Source organism: Hoplias malabaricus, chromosome 3, assembly GCF_029633855.1.
Source record: "Hoplias malabaricus isolate fHopMal1 chromosome 3, fHopMal1.hap1, whole genome shotgun sequence".
NCBI lineage: Eukaryota > Metazoa > Chordata > Actinopteri > Characiformes > Erythrinidae > Hoplias > Hoplias malabaricus.
Window position 1 is genome coordinate 24,653,612 of NC_089802.1, and position 16,657 is coordinate 24,670,268.

General features: G+C 39.3%; 2 long non-coding RNA genes across 2 annotated transcripts; both read left to right on the plus strand.

The window, feature by feature from the left end:
- The first annotated feature begins 8,806 nt into the window (after positions 1–8,806).
- Positions 8,807–9,492, plus strand: LOC136692369 (uncharacterized). The gene is made up of 2 exons (XR_010801939.1): positions 8,807–8,902; positions 9,074–9,492. It is a non-coding gene; the product is annotated as an uncharacterized lncRNA (long non-coding RNA).
- A 309-nt stretch (positions 9,493–9,801) lies between these two features.
- Positions 9,802–15,050, plus strand: LOC136692368 (uncharacterized). The gene is made up of 3 exons (XR_010801938.1): positions 9,802–11,321; positions 11,450–11,516; positions 13,597–15,050. It is a non-coding gene; the product is annotated as an uncharacterized lncRNA (long non-coding RNA).
- Positions 15,051–16,657: the final 1,607 nt, after the last annotated feature.

The window sequence follows — 16,657 nt, forward strand, 5'->3', positions numbered from 1 at the left end:
CTTCACCATAAGCGTCGCCTAGTGACCCACGCGGGTTTACCGTATCGAGGACCTCGCTTTAAGCGGGAAAGTCGCGGATCGGGGGGCAGGGGTTTAGGCGGCGCAACATCTCGCGTTTCCTCCTGGAAATGCAGACCTCTAGTGTTACGTTTGCTGCCCTTCATTCTGAGGATCGTTCATTCTTGTCCGGTTAACCCCGCCCACAGTTTTCGAGATATCGACTCCGTTCAAAGTTTCATTCGTAGAGCTTCCCTGTGGGATGCGGGCTTGTATACAGCTTTTGGAAAAGTTGCATAGTTTTCGCACAGTAAGCATTTGAAGTTTCATCTTTTCTCCCATAGGAATGAATGGAAAAATGTCCATAAACTTTTGTCAAACTTTCAAACTGCTGTCACACGCTCAGTTTTCGAGCTAGAGACACCAGAACTCAATCGGGCAGACCCGAGAGTCCAAGGTCCCACCACGTGAAATTATGGGCCGATAGCCCACCCGCTTCATGACCTTTGACCCCGTTTTCCATTCACGGCCTACACAGCTCCACATAGTCCAATGTAAACTGCTGTGGGACAGTGCTCTCTTAACATCCCACTACCAACAGCTTAGCAGTAAACTCCTTCACCATAAGCGTCGCCTAGTGACCCACGCGGGTTTACCGTGTCGAGGACCTCGCTTTAAGCGGGAAAGACGCGGATCGGGGGGCAGGGGTTTAGGCGGCGCAACATCTCGCGTTTCCTCCTGGAAATGCAGACCTCTAGTGTTACGTTTGCTGCCCTTCATTCTGAGGATCGTTCATTCTTGTCCGGTTAACTCCGCCCACAGTTTTCGAGATATCGACTCCGTTCAAAGTTTCATTCGTAGAGCTGCCCTGTGTGATGCGGGCTTGTATACAGCTTTTGGAAAAGTTACATAGTTTTCGCACAGTAAGCATTTGAAGTTTCATCTTAACTCCCATAGGAATGAATGGAAATATGTCCATAAACTTTTGTCAAACTTTCAAACTGCTGTCACACGGTCAGTTTTCGAGCTAGAGACACCAGAACTCAAACGGTCAGACCCGAGAGTCCACGGTCCCACCACGTAAAATTATGGGCCGATAGGCCACCCGCTTCATGACCTTTGACCCCGTTTTCCATTCACGGCCTACACAGCTCCATAGAGTCCAATGTAAACTGCTGTGGGACAGTGCTCTATTAACATCCCACTACCGACAGCTTAGCAGTAAACTCTTTCACCATAAGCGTCGCCTAGTGACCCACGCGGGTTTACCGTATCGAGGACCTCGCTTTAAGCGGGAAAGACGCGGATCGGGGGACGGGGGTTTCGGCGGCGCAACATCTCGCGTTTCCTCCTGGAAATGCAGACCTCTAGTGTTACGTTTGCTGCCCTTCATTCTGAGGATCGTTCGTTCTTGTCCGGTTAACTCCGCCCACAGTTTTCGAGATATCGACTCCGTTCAAAGTTTGTTTCGTAGAGCTTCCCTGTGGGATGCGGGCTTGTATACAGCTTTTGGAAAAGTTGCATAGTTTTCGCACAGTAAGCATTTGAAGTTTCATCCTTACTCCCATAGGAATGAATGGAAAAATGTCCATAAACTTTTGTCAAACTTTTAAACTGCTGTCACACGGTCAGTTTTCGAGCTAGAGACACCAGAACTCAAACGGGCAGACCCGAGGGTCCACGGTCCCACCACGTGAAACTATAGGCCGATAGCCCACCCGCTTCATGACCTTTGACCCCGTTTTCCTTTCACGGCCTACACAGCTCCATAGAGTCCAATGTAAACTGCTGTGGGAGAGTGCTCTCTTAACATGCCACTACCGACAGCTTAGCAGTAAACTCCTTCACCATAAGCGTCGCCTAGTGACCCACGCGGGTTTACCGTATCGAGGGCCTCGCTTTAAGCGGGAAAGACGCGGATCGGGGGACGGGGGTTTAGGCGGCGCAACATCTCGCGTTTCCTCCTGGAAATGCAGACCTCTAGTGTTACGTTTGCTGCCCTTCATTCTGAGGATCGTTCGTTCTTGTCCGGTTAACTCCGCCCACAGTTTTCGAGATATCGACTCCGTTCAAAGTTTCATTCGTAGAGCTTCCCTGTGGGATGCGGGCTTGTATACAGCTTTTGGAAAAGTTGCATAGTTTTCGCACAGTAAGCATTTGAAGTTTCATCCTTACTCCCATAGGAATGAATGGAAAAATGTCCATAAACTTTTGTCAAACTTTTAAACTGCTGTCACACGGTCAGTTTTCGAGCTAGAGACACCAGAACTCAAACGGGCAGACCCGAGGGTCCACGGTCCCACCACGTGAAACTATAGGCCGATAGCCCACCCGCTTCATGACCTTTGACCCCGTTTTCCTTTCACGGCCTACACAGCTCCATAGAGTCCAATGTAAACTGCTGTGGGAGAGTGCTCTCTTAACATGCCACTACCGACAGCTTAGCAGTAAACTCCTTCACCATAAGCGTCGCCTAGTGACCCACGCGGGTTTACCGTATCGAGGGCCTCGCTTTAAGCGGGAAAGACGCGGATCGGGGGACGGGGGTTTAGGCGGCGCAACATCTCGCGTTTCCTCCTGGAAATGCAGACCTCTAGTGTTACGTTTGCTGCCCTTCATTCTGAGGATCGTTCGTTCTTGTCCGGTTAACTCCGCCCACAGTTTTCGAGATATCGACTCCGTTCAAAGTTTCATTCGTAGAGCTTCCCTGTGGGATGCGGGCTTGTATACAGCTTTTGGAAAAGTTGCATAGTTTTAGCACAGTAAGCATTTGAAGTTTCATCTTTTGTCCCATAGGAATGAATGGAAACATGTCCATAAACTTTTGTCAAACTTTCAAACTGCTGTCACACGCTCAGTTTTCGAGCTAGAGACACCAGAATTCAAACGGGCAGACCCGAGAGTCCAAGGTCCCACCACGTGAAATTATAGGCCGATACCCCGCCCGCTTCATGACCTTTGACCCCGTTTTCCATTCACGGCCTACAGAGCTCCATAGAGTCCAATGTAAACTGCTGTGGGAGAGTGCTCTCTTAACATCCCACTACCGACAGCTTAGCAGTAAACTCCTTCACCATAAGCGTCGCCTAGTGACCCACGCGGGTTTACCGTATCGAGGACCTCGCTTTAAGCGGGAAAGACGCGGATCGGGGGACGGGGGTTTAGGCGGCGCAACATCTCGCGTTTCCTCCTGGAAATGCAGACCTCTACCCAGATGGCCACCAACGTCAAAAGACGTTGATATGTGGTTGAATGTTGGTCGTGACGTCGGATGACCAAAATTTTACGTCAGGGTAACGTCTAATACCGATGTTAAACTGACGTAAGAAACTGACGACATATGACACTGATATTTTGTTAGTTTTAAGTCATGATATTATGTAACCACAATCCAACGTCTAATAAACGTCATATCCTGATGTCAAATAGACGTAAAATACCAACATTTAGTTGTAAGGTTAGTGACCAAATCCTAACGTCTGATTAACGTCTGAATTTTAACGCCAGTTCAACCTGCCATTCTAACATCAATAGACGTTGATAATTTGTTGGTTTTAAGTAGTGATGTTATGTAACCAAAATCCAACATCTTCCAAACGTCACATCCTGATGTCAAATTGACGTAAATTACCAACATTAAGCTGTAAGGTATGGTGACCAAATCCCAACGTCTGATTAACGTCTGAATTTTAACGCCAGTTCAACCTGCCATTCTAACATCAATAGATGTTGATAATTTGTTGGTTTTAAGTAGTGATGTTATGCAACCAAAATCCAACATCTTCCAAACATCACATCCTGATGTCAAATTGACGTAAATTACCAACATTAAGCTGTAAGGTATGGTGACCAAATCCCAACGTCTGATAAACGTCTGAATTTTACCGTCAGTTCAACCTGCCATTCTAACATCAATAGACGTTGATAATTTGTTGGTTTTAAGTAGTGATGTTATGTAACCAAAATCCAACATCTTCCAAACGTCACATCCTGATGTCAAATTGACATAAATTACCAACATTAAGCTGTAAGGTATGGTGACCAAATCCCAACGTCTGATAAACGTCTGATTAACGTCTGAATTTTAACGCCAGTTCAACCTGCCATTCTAACATCAATAGACGTTGATAATTTGTTGGTTTTAAGTAGTGATGTTATGTAACCAAAATCCAACATATTCCAAACGTCACATCCTGATGTCAAATTGACGTAAATTACCAACATTAAGCTGTAAGGTATGGTGACCAAATCCCAACGTCTGATTAACGTCTGAATTTTAACATCAGTTCAACCTGCCATTCTAACATCAATAGACGTTGATAATTTGTTGGTTTTAAGTAGTGATGTTATGTAACCAAAATCCAACATATTCCAAACGTCACATCCTGATGTCAAATTGACGTAAATTACCAACATTAAGCTGTAAGGTATGGTGACCAAATCCCAACGTCTGATAAACGTCTGAATTTTAACGTCAGTTCAACTTGCCATTCTAACATCAATAGACGTTGATAATTTGTTGGTTTTAAGTAGTGATGTTATGTAACCAAAATCCAACATCTTCCAAACGTCACATCCTGATGTCAAATTGACATAAATTACCAACATTAAGCAGTAAGGTATGGTGACCAAATCCCAACGTCTGATTAACGTCTGAATTTTAACGCCAGTTCAACCTGCCATTCTAACATCAATTAGAAGTTGATAATTTGTTGGTTTTAAGTAGTGATGTTATGTAACCAAAATCCAACATCTTCCAAACATCACATCCTGATGTCAAATTGACATAAATTACCAACATTAAGCTGTAAGTTATGGAGACCAAATCCCAACGTTTGATAAACATCTGAATTTTAACGTCAGTTCAACCTGCCATTCTAACATCAATAGACGTTGAAAATTTGTTTGATTTTAAGTTGTGATGTTATGTAACCAAAATCCAACATCTTCCAAACGTCACATCCTGATGTCAAATTGACGTAAATTACCAACATTAAGCTGTAAGTTGTGGAGACCAAATCCCAACGTTTGATAAACGTCTGAATTTTAACGTCAGTTCAACCTGCCATTCTAACATCAATAGACGTTGATAATTTGTTGGTTTTAAGTAGTGATGTTATGCAACCAAAATCCAACATCTTCCAAACGTCACATCCTGATGTCAAATTGATGTAAATTACCAACATTAAGCTGTAAGGTATGGTGACCAAATCCCAACGTCTGATAAACGTCTGGATTTTAAAGTCAGCTCAACCTGCCATTCTAACATCAATAGACGTTGATAATTTGTTGGTTTTAAGTAGTGATGTTATGTAACCAAAATCCAACATCTTCCAAACGTCACATCCTGATGTCAAATTGACGTAAATTACCAACATTAAGCTGTAAGGTATGGTGACCAAATCCCAACGTCTGATAAACGTCTGAATTTTAACGTCAGTTCAACTTGCCATTCTAACATCAATAGATGTTGATAATTTGTTGGTTTTAAGTAGTGATGTTATGCAACCAAAATCCAACATCTTCCAAACATCACATCCTGATGTCAAATTGACGTAAATTACCAACATTAAGCTGTAAGGTATGGTGACCAAATCCCAACGTCTGATAAACGTCTGAATTTTAACGTCAGTTCAACTTGCCATTCTAACATCAATAGACGTTGATAATTTGTTGGTTTTAAGTAGTGATGTTATGCACCCAAAATCCAACATCTTCCAAACGTTACATCCTGATGTCAAATTGACGTACATTACCAACATTAAGCTGTAAGGTATGGTGACCAAATCCCAACGTCTGATTAACGTCTGAATTTTAACATCAGTTCAACCTGCCATTCTAACATCAATAGACGTTGATAATTTGTTGGTTTTAAGTAGTGATGTTATGCAACCAAAATCCAACATCTTCCAAACGTCACATCCTGATGTCAAATTGATGTAAATTACCAACATTAAGCTGTAAGGTATGGTGACCAAATCCCAACGTCTGATAAACGTCTGGATTTTAAAGTCAGCTCAACCTGCCATTCTAACATCAATAGACGTTGATAATTTGTTGGTTTTAAGTAGTGATGTTATGTAACCAAAATCCAACATCTTCCAAACGTCACATCCTGATGTCAAATTGACGTAAATTACCAACATTAAGCTGTAAGGTATGGTGACCAAATCCCAACGTCTGATAAACGTCTGAATTTTAACGTCAGTTCAACTTGCCATTCTAACATCAATAGATGTTGATAATTTGTTGGTTTTAAGTAGTGATGTTATGCAACCAAAATCCAACATCTTCCAAACATCACATCCTGATGTCAAATTGACGTAAATTACCAACATTAAGCTGTAAGGTATGGTGACCAAATCCCAACGTCTGATAAACGTCTGAATTTTAACGTCAGTTCAACTTGCCATTCTAACATCAATAGACGTTGATAATTTGTTGGTTTTAAGTAGTGATGTTATGCACCCAAAATCCAACATCTTCCAAACATTACATCCTGATGTCAAATTGACGTACATTACCAACATTAAGCTGTAAGGTATGGTGACCAAATCCCAACGTCTGATTAACGTCTGAATTTTAACATCAGTTCAACCTGCCATTCTAACATCAATAGACGTTGATAATTTGTTGGTTTTAAGTAGTGATGTTATGCAACCAAAATCCAACATCTTCCAAACGTCACATCCTGATGTCAAATTGATGTAAATTACCAACATTAAGTTGTAAGGTATGGTGACCAAATTCCAACGTCTGATAAACGTCTGAATTTTAACGTCAGTTCAACCTGCCATTCTAACATCAATAGACGTTGAAAATTTGTTTGATTTTAAGTTGTGATGTTATGTAACCAAAATCCAACATTTTCCAAACGTCACATCCTGATGTCAAGTTGATATAAAAAAATGCCAACTTTAAGTTATAATATAGGGTGACCAAAACCCAACGCCTGGTAAACATTAGACTAACATCAATAGACGTTGATATTTTGTTGGCTTTAGGTCGTGGGGTTTAGTACTTCAAATTTAATGTCATCTTGATGTAAAATACCTACATTTATTTGTTAGGTATTGGTAATCAAAACCCAGTGTATGATAAACATCATAATCTAAATGTCAACGCAATGTGACATTCTAACAATGTTGGATATACTTAGTTGGTTTAAGATGCAACATTCATTCATTCATTCATTCATTTATTAAATGTAACTGCTTATCCACTTTAGGGTTGCAGTGGGTCCGGAGCCTACCTGCAATCAGTGGGGCACTTTTCCTTCACAGTGCGACACACACTCACACACTCATTCACACACTTATACCTATGGACAGTTTTGAGTAGCCAACTGAGCTACCAACATGTGTTTTTGGACCATGGGAGTAAATTGGAACACCCGGAGAAAACCCACATGAACACAGGGAAAACACACCCAACTAATCACAGACAGTCATGCGGAAAAGGGTTCGAACCTACAGCTGCAGCACCCTAGATTTGTGTGACAGCGACACTACCTGTTGCAGTCCCAAGTTGAATTTTATAAAAAGTTCCAAACATCATTCTGATACTCTACCATACTGAAATTAATTAATTAATTAATTCATTGTCTGTAACCGCTAATCCAGTTCAGGGTCGCAGTGGGTCCTGAGCCTATTCGGAATCACTGGGAGCAAGGCAGGAACACACCCTGGAGGGGTCGCCAGTCCTTCGCAGGGTGACACACACTCATACATTCACACCTATGGACACTTTTGAGTCACCAATCCACCTAACAACATGTGTTTTTGGACCTTGGAAGGAAACCTGAACACCTGGAGGAAACCCCCGTGGACACAGGAAAAACACACCAAACTACTCACAGTCACCTGCTGCTCCAGGACCCTAGAGCTGTGTGACAGCGACAGTACCTGCAGCACCATCGTGCTGCCCCAAGCTGCAATGTTAAGAAACCAAAATGCAGTGTGTTCAAAACATTATTCTGATGCCATATTGACATAACATAACAAAATTCAGTTGTGAGATACCATAACCAAAATGTAAAATTATAGAATAAGAAATCATTAAAATCATTTAAAATTAGTTTTAGGAGATCAAAAACTACTGAGATGTTCTTAAGTGGGCAATAATCTGAGCGGTCCAATGGTGGACCAGCAGTGGCCTACCATCAGTGGGTTACCAACATTTTCAAGCCATTTGACAGGTATATGCTTGCCGTCTTAAGAATACAAAACACACTAAAAATAAATGCTGTAGCGAGTTTGCTACTGTATTGTAATGTATTTTTGAATACAGTATTTTACTGTGTATTGTAATGTATCTTGGGTAACAGACTGGAAGCAGCAATGAAGCTAGCTTTACAGTATTTCACTGTATTGTGAGCTGGGGAGGCTGAGGACTGCAAATGGCATCTAAAGGTGAGTAACTTATTTACACCATTTATTTATCACTTATTTTATTGTTTTGACAACATAAATATAGCTTAGTTCCAAAATTACATTCGTATTTACATTAGTTCCAAAATACCCCCCCCCCCCTTTGGGCAATGGTACAATTTACTTTTGTAACGTCAGTTGTAGGCCTCACTACAAAACAAAACCAGAACAGGACAAGTGAATACTTTTCGTCCAAATAAAAGAGAAAGAATTGTGTTTTTTCATTTAGTTACACCGCGACCCTGAAATGGACAAGCTTAAAAGATGATGATGATGATGATGATGATTTGCGTTAATATTGTTTTATTTTATTTAAATTATTTTGTTGAGGGTGGGGCGGTTAGCGAGAACGGGGCTAACGGTTCCCTGGGGGCGGGGTGACGAGAACAGAGACGGAGAGAAAGAGACAAAACGTATTCAGAGGCTGCAAGCGCCGTCGTACTTTAGGGACTTTGGAACAAAAGTAATGAGTAAATGTATGTTTTAATCATACAGCTCTAAACGTTTCCAACCACATTGTCTTGGTACTGCTTTTTAGCAAGATAGATGGTGCTAGTTATGATAGCCGCGAACATTTAACCAGATAACTCCTGTGGAATTTGCACACTTGTTTGCTCCCAAAAAATGTTAATGTTTTATCGTCGCAGATATCGTCAACTGGCGTTTCCCCCCCTCAAATTAGTCCATTGGAGGGGATTGAAGCCGGAGACATCACCAGTTTTGTGACGGCTTACAAGCAGGAGACTGAGGGAAAGGTAGGAGAGAAGAGGCGGGAAGAAAACAAAGAGAGGGTTCTGCTCCATTGAAACAGGCTGCCGGTGAAAGGACGGGTCAGTCGTAGCATTATTTATTTATATTTAGCGTAGTAGAGAACGATAATTTAACTGTACAAACAATTGTAAACTCAAAGTCCAGTTTTGGGCTTCTTGCGGGTACTATTCGAGTTTTAGTTAGCTAGCAGAGTAATGCTTTTTAAAGAAGAGAACGGAGGGAAATATAAACATAGAGATGGACAGGGATTCTGGTCATTGATATTGGTCAGTTTGGTAAAATTAGCTACGTTCATTATAACAGAGAATTGTAAACGTAGATGTTGTAGACATTGTAAACATGTAATGTTAGCTACAGACAAACTCCATTCCAGATTATTAGCTAATATATATTTGGAGTGTCAGGTGTGAATGAGGTACAATATGGGGGGAGTGAAATAGATTTTACTTTGTGCTGTGTTGAGAATTATAGTCTACTGTATTTTGCTGCAGAATTTTGAGCTCCATTCTACGGAGCCCCTAAAGGGACTGGGGGAAAAAATTTAAAAAAGACTATTGATTTTGCGTTCCCTCGCAAACACAATTGCGTTCCCTCGCAAATACATTGTGCTCCTTTGCAAATGTTTTATGATACAAAATTGTCTTTGTGGCTCAGTCAACACATCAGGACACTGCAGTTTCCAGTGAAATCCAGCCACTTGAAACAGATATTATATATGTATTTATTTATCTCTACTAACACACAGTTTCGTTGCCAGTGCGACGTCTGTAAGGAATACATCTGTATACATCTGTAAGGAACTGCCTAACATCAGAAGTTGTCAGCAACAGGTTTATATATGTTATGTAGCATCCTGAAAGTTCTAGTCAGAACGCCGTATTTCCATAGTAACAGGTGTATGAGATGTAGGCTGCTTCATGAAAGAAAGAAAAAGTGTGGAAGGCTGTGTTTTTTTTATTGTTATTGACTGGGGTAGGGGTCAAGCTAAGAATGTTAACGAAAAACCTTAACAAGCAAAGACTCTTAAAAATCCGGTCATTCAATAACAAGATGGAGGGTGTAAGGCGCAACACACAGAGATCTCAGGGCACACTGCGGACTAATTTTTACAGAGACGTGGCTCAGCGCGCTGACTCCAGACACGGCTGTGGAACTAGAGCCGGTCACTACACCATGCATTTCCTTTTATCTGGAAAAGGTTTTTTTTTTTTTTTTTTTTTTTTTTTTCAAATAAAGCTGCAGTAAAAACAGGATACCCTTTTCTGACTGACTTTTACACACACACACACACACACATTACTCCAATACACTACCAATAGCTACACATTTATTTAGGTGTTCACTCTCCTTTCTCTCCCACTGATTGGAAACTGTGTTCATTGTCTGTATCTCTATACTGTTCACGTAACCTTTGTCCATGCGCTTGCACTTTAAATTCTCTCATCCTCTTTGCTAAGCAATTAACAACACAGCATCAAACGTTTCAGTTGGCACTCCCCAATAACATATCTATGTTCTCTGTTGAGAAGAAATGCTATGTCTTTATATTTCAGTCCAAGATCAAAGTAAAATTCAACAAGTTGCTCCATAGTTCACCTGACACGCACAGCAAGCACATAATCAACAGCAAGCACAGTACTACGGAGCCCACAAAGTATTTGCGAGGTAACGCCAAAGTCTTTTTTGCCCCAGTCCCTTTAGGGGCTCCGTAACAAAGACAATTGTGTATCATAAAACATTTGCAAAGGAGCGCAATGTATTTGCGAGGGAATGCAATAATATTTGCAAGGGAACACAAAATCAATAGTCTTTTTTTAATTTTTCCCCCAGTCCCTTTAGGGGCTCCATACCATTCCAAATCTGATTTGAGACTCCCATATTTGTTATTTAGTTTATATAGAGTGTACATTTTAATTGTTTATCAGAGTTTAAGAGTATTGCATTTAAAGTGTCTAAATACTAAATGTTGGCTACCAGTTCTGTGATCACAAATGTAGTGTGTTGGTTTTTGTAATGCATATGAAATGACATCTTATTTCTCTGTACTATATGTTTTAAATGTGGAGAGTCTCGTCGTGCCATGACTTTCAGGAAGTTGGCTGCATTTAAGGCTCACATTTACAGGTATCATTAAAACAGGAAAACTGAAACTAGACCTAGGCTATATCATATAGGTTTTAATTTGACATGTCATTGAAAACTGCAATGGTAAATGTTGAAGACTTAAAATAATTTATATTCTCATCATTTAGGCAAGTGCCACAGTTGCTGATTTTGAAACCCTTAACCTGCTTGTGAGTCCTCAGATGTTTATTCTGGGTATGTATATATAATTGCAAGATACTCCAGAATGACAAAAGTTTAACATTTGAATTAATTACAGTGGAATTTTTGACCAATGCAAGATATTTGCTGACAGTGGAAGGACAAGTGACCTATGTTTGCTCAAGCCTCCATTAATTTCTGGAAAGGCAGCCCTATTCACCTTGTACTAAAATTTCAATTTCCAATATCGACAGGAAATTTCTTTCTTTCTCTCTCTCTACTTGTTTACTTCCTTCTCTGAATTAAACTAGCCTCTATTTCATGTTATCTTACCTGTAATTAAAAGTAGTATTATATATAAAAACCTTGAAATATGATAACTTTACTGATGCAGAAACCCCATGTATGAAAATGGATTAAAAAATTCTAAAATTATCTGAAGGTAATTGCTTTTTAATATTTTGACCCGTTTCTGTTGGATAATTCTTTATGAAATTATTATGAAGGGCAGTTACTGTTTACTGTCATTCATTCATCTGTTGCAACCATTTAATTCTAATCAGGGTCATTGTGGGAATAATTTGATGCAGTTGAAATTTGTGCTTTTGATATGTGAAATTAAAGGTCAAATACAGGATTTTCTGATTACTATGATACATTGAAATATTGCATAGCATATCAGTATACATGGCTTTTAGATCAGGTATCAAATTGAAATTGCAGTACTTTTGGAAAAAAATGGTTTTGTTGAGTTCGTATTAATATCTATCCTCAGTCTTCACTACAAAAAGTGTGAGCAAGCGACAACTAGGGCTGGGCGATATGACCAAAAATTCATATCTCGATATGCCTAAAAGAAATGGAGATATGATACGATATGACATTATGAAAGCCATAACAAAATACAATGTCAAAGTATTAGTGTTTATTTTTAGCACCAAATAGGACATGCTGCATTATCTAACTGTAATTATTAATGTAATTCACCCTTTACCTCACTCATTTGCTCTGATTACTTGCAGAAAAATAAACATAGCACAAAAAGTAAGAAAATTTGTGTCTGGTTGATTATTTCTTTGTTGTAACAGTGCTTCTTGCCAATAAACCTTATACCATTACTGTTAATTTCTCTTTTAAATGGTGCTACATTTGTAAGAAACATGCTTTTGTGAGATGAGCAGTAGAGCTGAGTATGTGGATTGCGCCAGTGAAAAATTTGTCAAATACTCACTGCCAGTGCCAAACAGCTTATTTTGTGTGATGGTGTGATGTGGCATCTCCTTCACTTGAAAAATGAGGTTTATCGTCATTGCAAGCAATCCCAATGCAGAAAAAGATATTGAGATGAAATTCTACAACCAGTGGCAATCCCATATCTCTACAGTCTGGGACCAAACTCTATCCTCCAAAATGACAACACTTGCCCCCACAGAGTGGTGTTTATCAGAGACTACCTCCAGAATTTGGTAGTGGAGAGGATGGAATGGCCTGCTAGCTCCTGACCTCAACCCCAATGAACACTTGTGGGATCAGCTTAGGCATGCTGTTCATGCCACAGTGACCAACACAACCACATGTGTGACCAGCAGTGTGTAACCAGGATGGTGACCATCATGAAGAGAAAGTCCTGGGCTGTTTATGGTTCTTCCACACGCTACTGAAGCTCCTATTTGTTAAAAGAATACATTGTTAAATTGCCAATATGTCTTGTTTCTTCAAACTTCAGTCAGCCAGTCACAACTCACCAAACGAGTCAATGGCAGAATAAGCTCTTTGGCATCGGCAGAGAGGATTGGGCTAATGTTTCATTGGCACAACCCACATACTCATTTCTACTGCTCATCCCACAAATGCATGTTCCTTATAAATGTGGCACCATTTCAAAGGGAAATTAACATGATTCCAACAGTATAAGATATATTGCCAAGAAACATTGTTACAACAAAGATATAATCTACCAAACAAAAATATCCTTATTTTTGTGCTATGTTTAGTTATAAAAATTGTCTTGCCCATGATGTCATCTGATCTTCCCCTTACTGTATCCTCTTGTGTACAAAATTTTTATTGCAACTTTTTTGTACCTTTATTTCCACATGCTATGTTACTAACTGTGGATTTTTTATTTTTATAGACGCCTCATTGGTACAAATCCCCAGGGGTGGTCAACGTAGAGAGCAACCAAGATGTCCTGAACCATGCATCCGTGTGTATCCTTGCTTTAAAGAAACTGATGGACTTTGAATTAAATTTTATTTACAAACCGGATTCCAAAAAAGTTGGGACACTAAACAAATTGTGAATAAAAACTGAATGCAATGATGTGGAGATGGCAAATGTCAATATTTTATTTTTAATAGAACATAGATGACAGATCAAAAGTTTAATCTGAGTAAATGTAACATTTAAAAAAAATATATGTTCATTCAAAATTTCACAGTGTCAACAAATCCCAACAAAGTTGGGACAAGTAGCAATAAGTGGCAAAAAGGAGGAAATTGAGCATATAACGAACAGCTGGAAGACCAATTAACAATAATTAGGTCAATTGACAACATGATTGGGTATAAAAAGAGCTTCTCAGAGTGTCAGTGTCTCTCTGAAGCCAAGATGGTAAGAGGATCACCAATTCCACCATTGTTGCGCAGAAAGATGTTTGTTGTGCAGCAATAACATAATGGTGTTACCCAGCGTAAAAAAGCAAAGATTTTTAAGTTATCATCAACCGTGCATAACATCATCAAAAGATTCAGAGAATCTGGAACAATTGCTGTGCGTAAGGGTCAAGGCCGTAAAGCTCTACTGGATGCTTGTGATCTCCGGGCCCTTAAACATCACTGCACCTCAAACAGGAACGCCACTGTCAAGGAAATAACAGATTGGGCTCAGGAATACTTCCAGAAAGCATTGTCAGTGAACACAATCCACCGTGCCATCCGCCGTTGCCAGCTGAAACTCTACAGTGCAAAGAGGAAGCCATTTCTAAGCAAGCTCCACAAGCTCAGACATTTGCACTGGGCCAGGGGTCTTTTAAAATGGAGTGTGGCAAAATGGAAGACTGTTCTGTGGTCAGATGAGTCACGATTTGAAGTTCTTTATGGAACACTGGGACGCCATGTCATCCGGACCAGAGAGGACAGGATAACCCAAGTTGTTATCAACGCTCCGTTCAGAAGCCTGCATCACTGATGGTATGGGGTTGCATGAGTGCTTGTGGCATGGGCAGCTTGCGTGTCTGAAAAGGCACCATTAATGCAGAGAACTATATTCAGGTTCAAAACATATGTTCAAAACATATGCTCCCATCTAGACGTCATCTCTTTCAGGGAAGACCCTGCATTTTTCAACAAGATAATGCTACGTAGGAGAAGGATCCGGGTACTGAAATGGCCAGCCTGCAGTCCAGATCTTTCACCTATAGAGAGCATTTGGCGCATCATAAAGAGGAAGGTGTGACAAAGAAGGCCCAAGAGGCCTGTATTAGACATGAATGGGAGAGCATTCCTATTTCTAAACTTGAAAAACTGGTCTCCTCTGTCCCCAGACATCTTTTGAGTGTTGTAAGAAGAAGGGGGGATGCCACACAGTGGTAAAAAATGGCCTTGTCCCAACTTTTTTGGGATTTGTTGATGCCATGAAATTTTGAAACAACATATTTTTCCCTTAAAAATGATACATTATCTCAGTTTAAACTTTTGATCTGTGATTTGTGTTCTATTCTGAATAAAATATTAGATGTTGGCACCTCCAAATCATTGCATTCAGTTTTTATTCACAATTTGTTTAGTGTCCCAACTTTTTTGGAATCCGGTTTGTATTTAAAGGGTCATGTTCAACACAAAAGTCAATAACATGTTGGGTTCACTGATGATATTTGAAATACAAAGTTTTAGCAATCCAGATTACATATTTTTTATTACATTTTTCATGATGTTTTATGGTCACTATTTGTGTTGTCTGGTAAGATCAAAAGTCATGTGATATAATGTAATGTTTTACTATAAAGATTTGGGCACCTTTCTTGTAATTCATCAAGGCAATAATGTAATTGGATATTGTGAAGTATTTTTGGTTAGAAAAAAAAAGCAAATATCATAAGGGGCAAAAATATTAAGTTCAAGTAAAAACATAAATGATTTGAACATGTTATGTAGTACTTGAAATTTGTCCACATTTTGCATATATTCAGTTTTAATAAAGCGTGTTACTGATTTTAATTCTGAATGTAGATTTGGACTTCTTTTGTGTATGTTATGGTTATAGTATTTTTAAAGAATTCATGCTTGGCAGACTTGATTTTTTTTTATTTAATAGTAACACTATAATCTTAATACAAAAATATTACGTGCTGGTATTGTTCAGTATATATAAAGAATTGAATGTAATTTAGATACTGTTTGTAATTAGTGTTCCTCTGTAAAAAGGTATTGTTTCTGAAAAAAGGCAGTAAATGGCTGGCAATTCTGCTGAAAATATTACTGTACATTTAAATATTTAGAGTAAAACATTGTATTATGCAATTACAGTAGTATTCTGTAAATTTTAAATACAATCTTGTTCCTGTACAAATGCAGTAATTGGCTGAAAACTCTGTTGCCAGGTATTTACTGTAAATCCCAATATTTACAGTTAAGTTTTATTCATTTACAGTAGTATTTTGTAAAGTTGAAATACATTAATGTTCCTGTAAAAATACAGTAATTGTCTGGGAGCTCAGCTGAAAGTTATTTACTGTAAATCAGTTTTTACAGTAAAGTATTGTATTATTTAATTACAGTAGTATGCTGTAAATGTGAAGTACGGTAGTGTTGAGTCTCTATGTCACACCAGTGTTGGGTTTAGACGTCGACCCGATTTTCATTACAACTAAAACAACATTGGAGCTTGACGTCATCCAAATGTTAATTTTTGAGTAATATCTGACTTTGATTACTAACCATAATTCAATGTCTAAACTACATTGAGTCTTGATGTCACACCAATGTTGGGATTTGACGTCAACCCGAATTTTCATTTCCAACTAAAAATCAACATCTTATACAACATTGGAGCATGACATCATCCTGACGTTAAATTTTGAGTAATATCTGACTTTGATTACTAACCATACTTCAACGTCTAACCAATGTTGGTTCTTGATGTCACATCAATGTTGGGTTTAGATGTCAACCCGATTTTCATTTCCAACTAAAAAT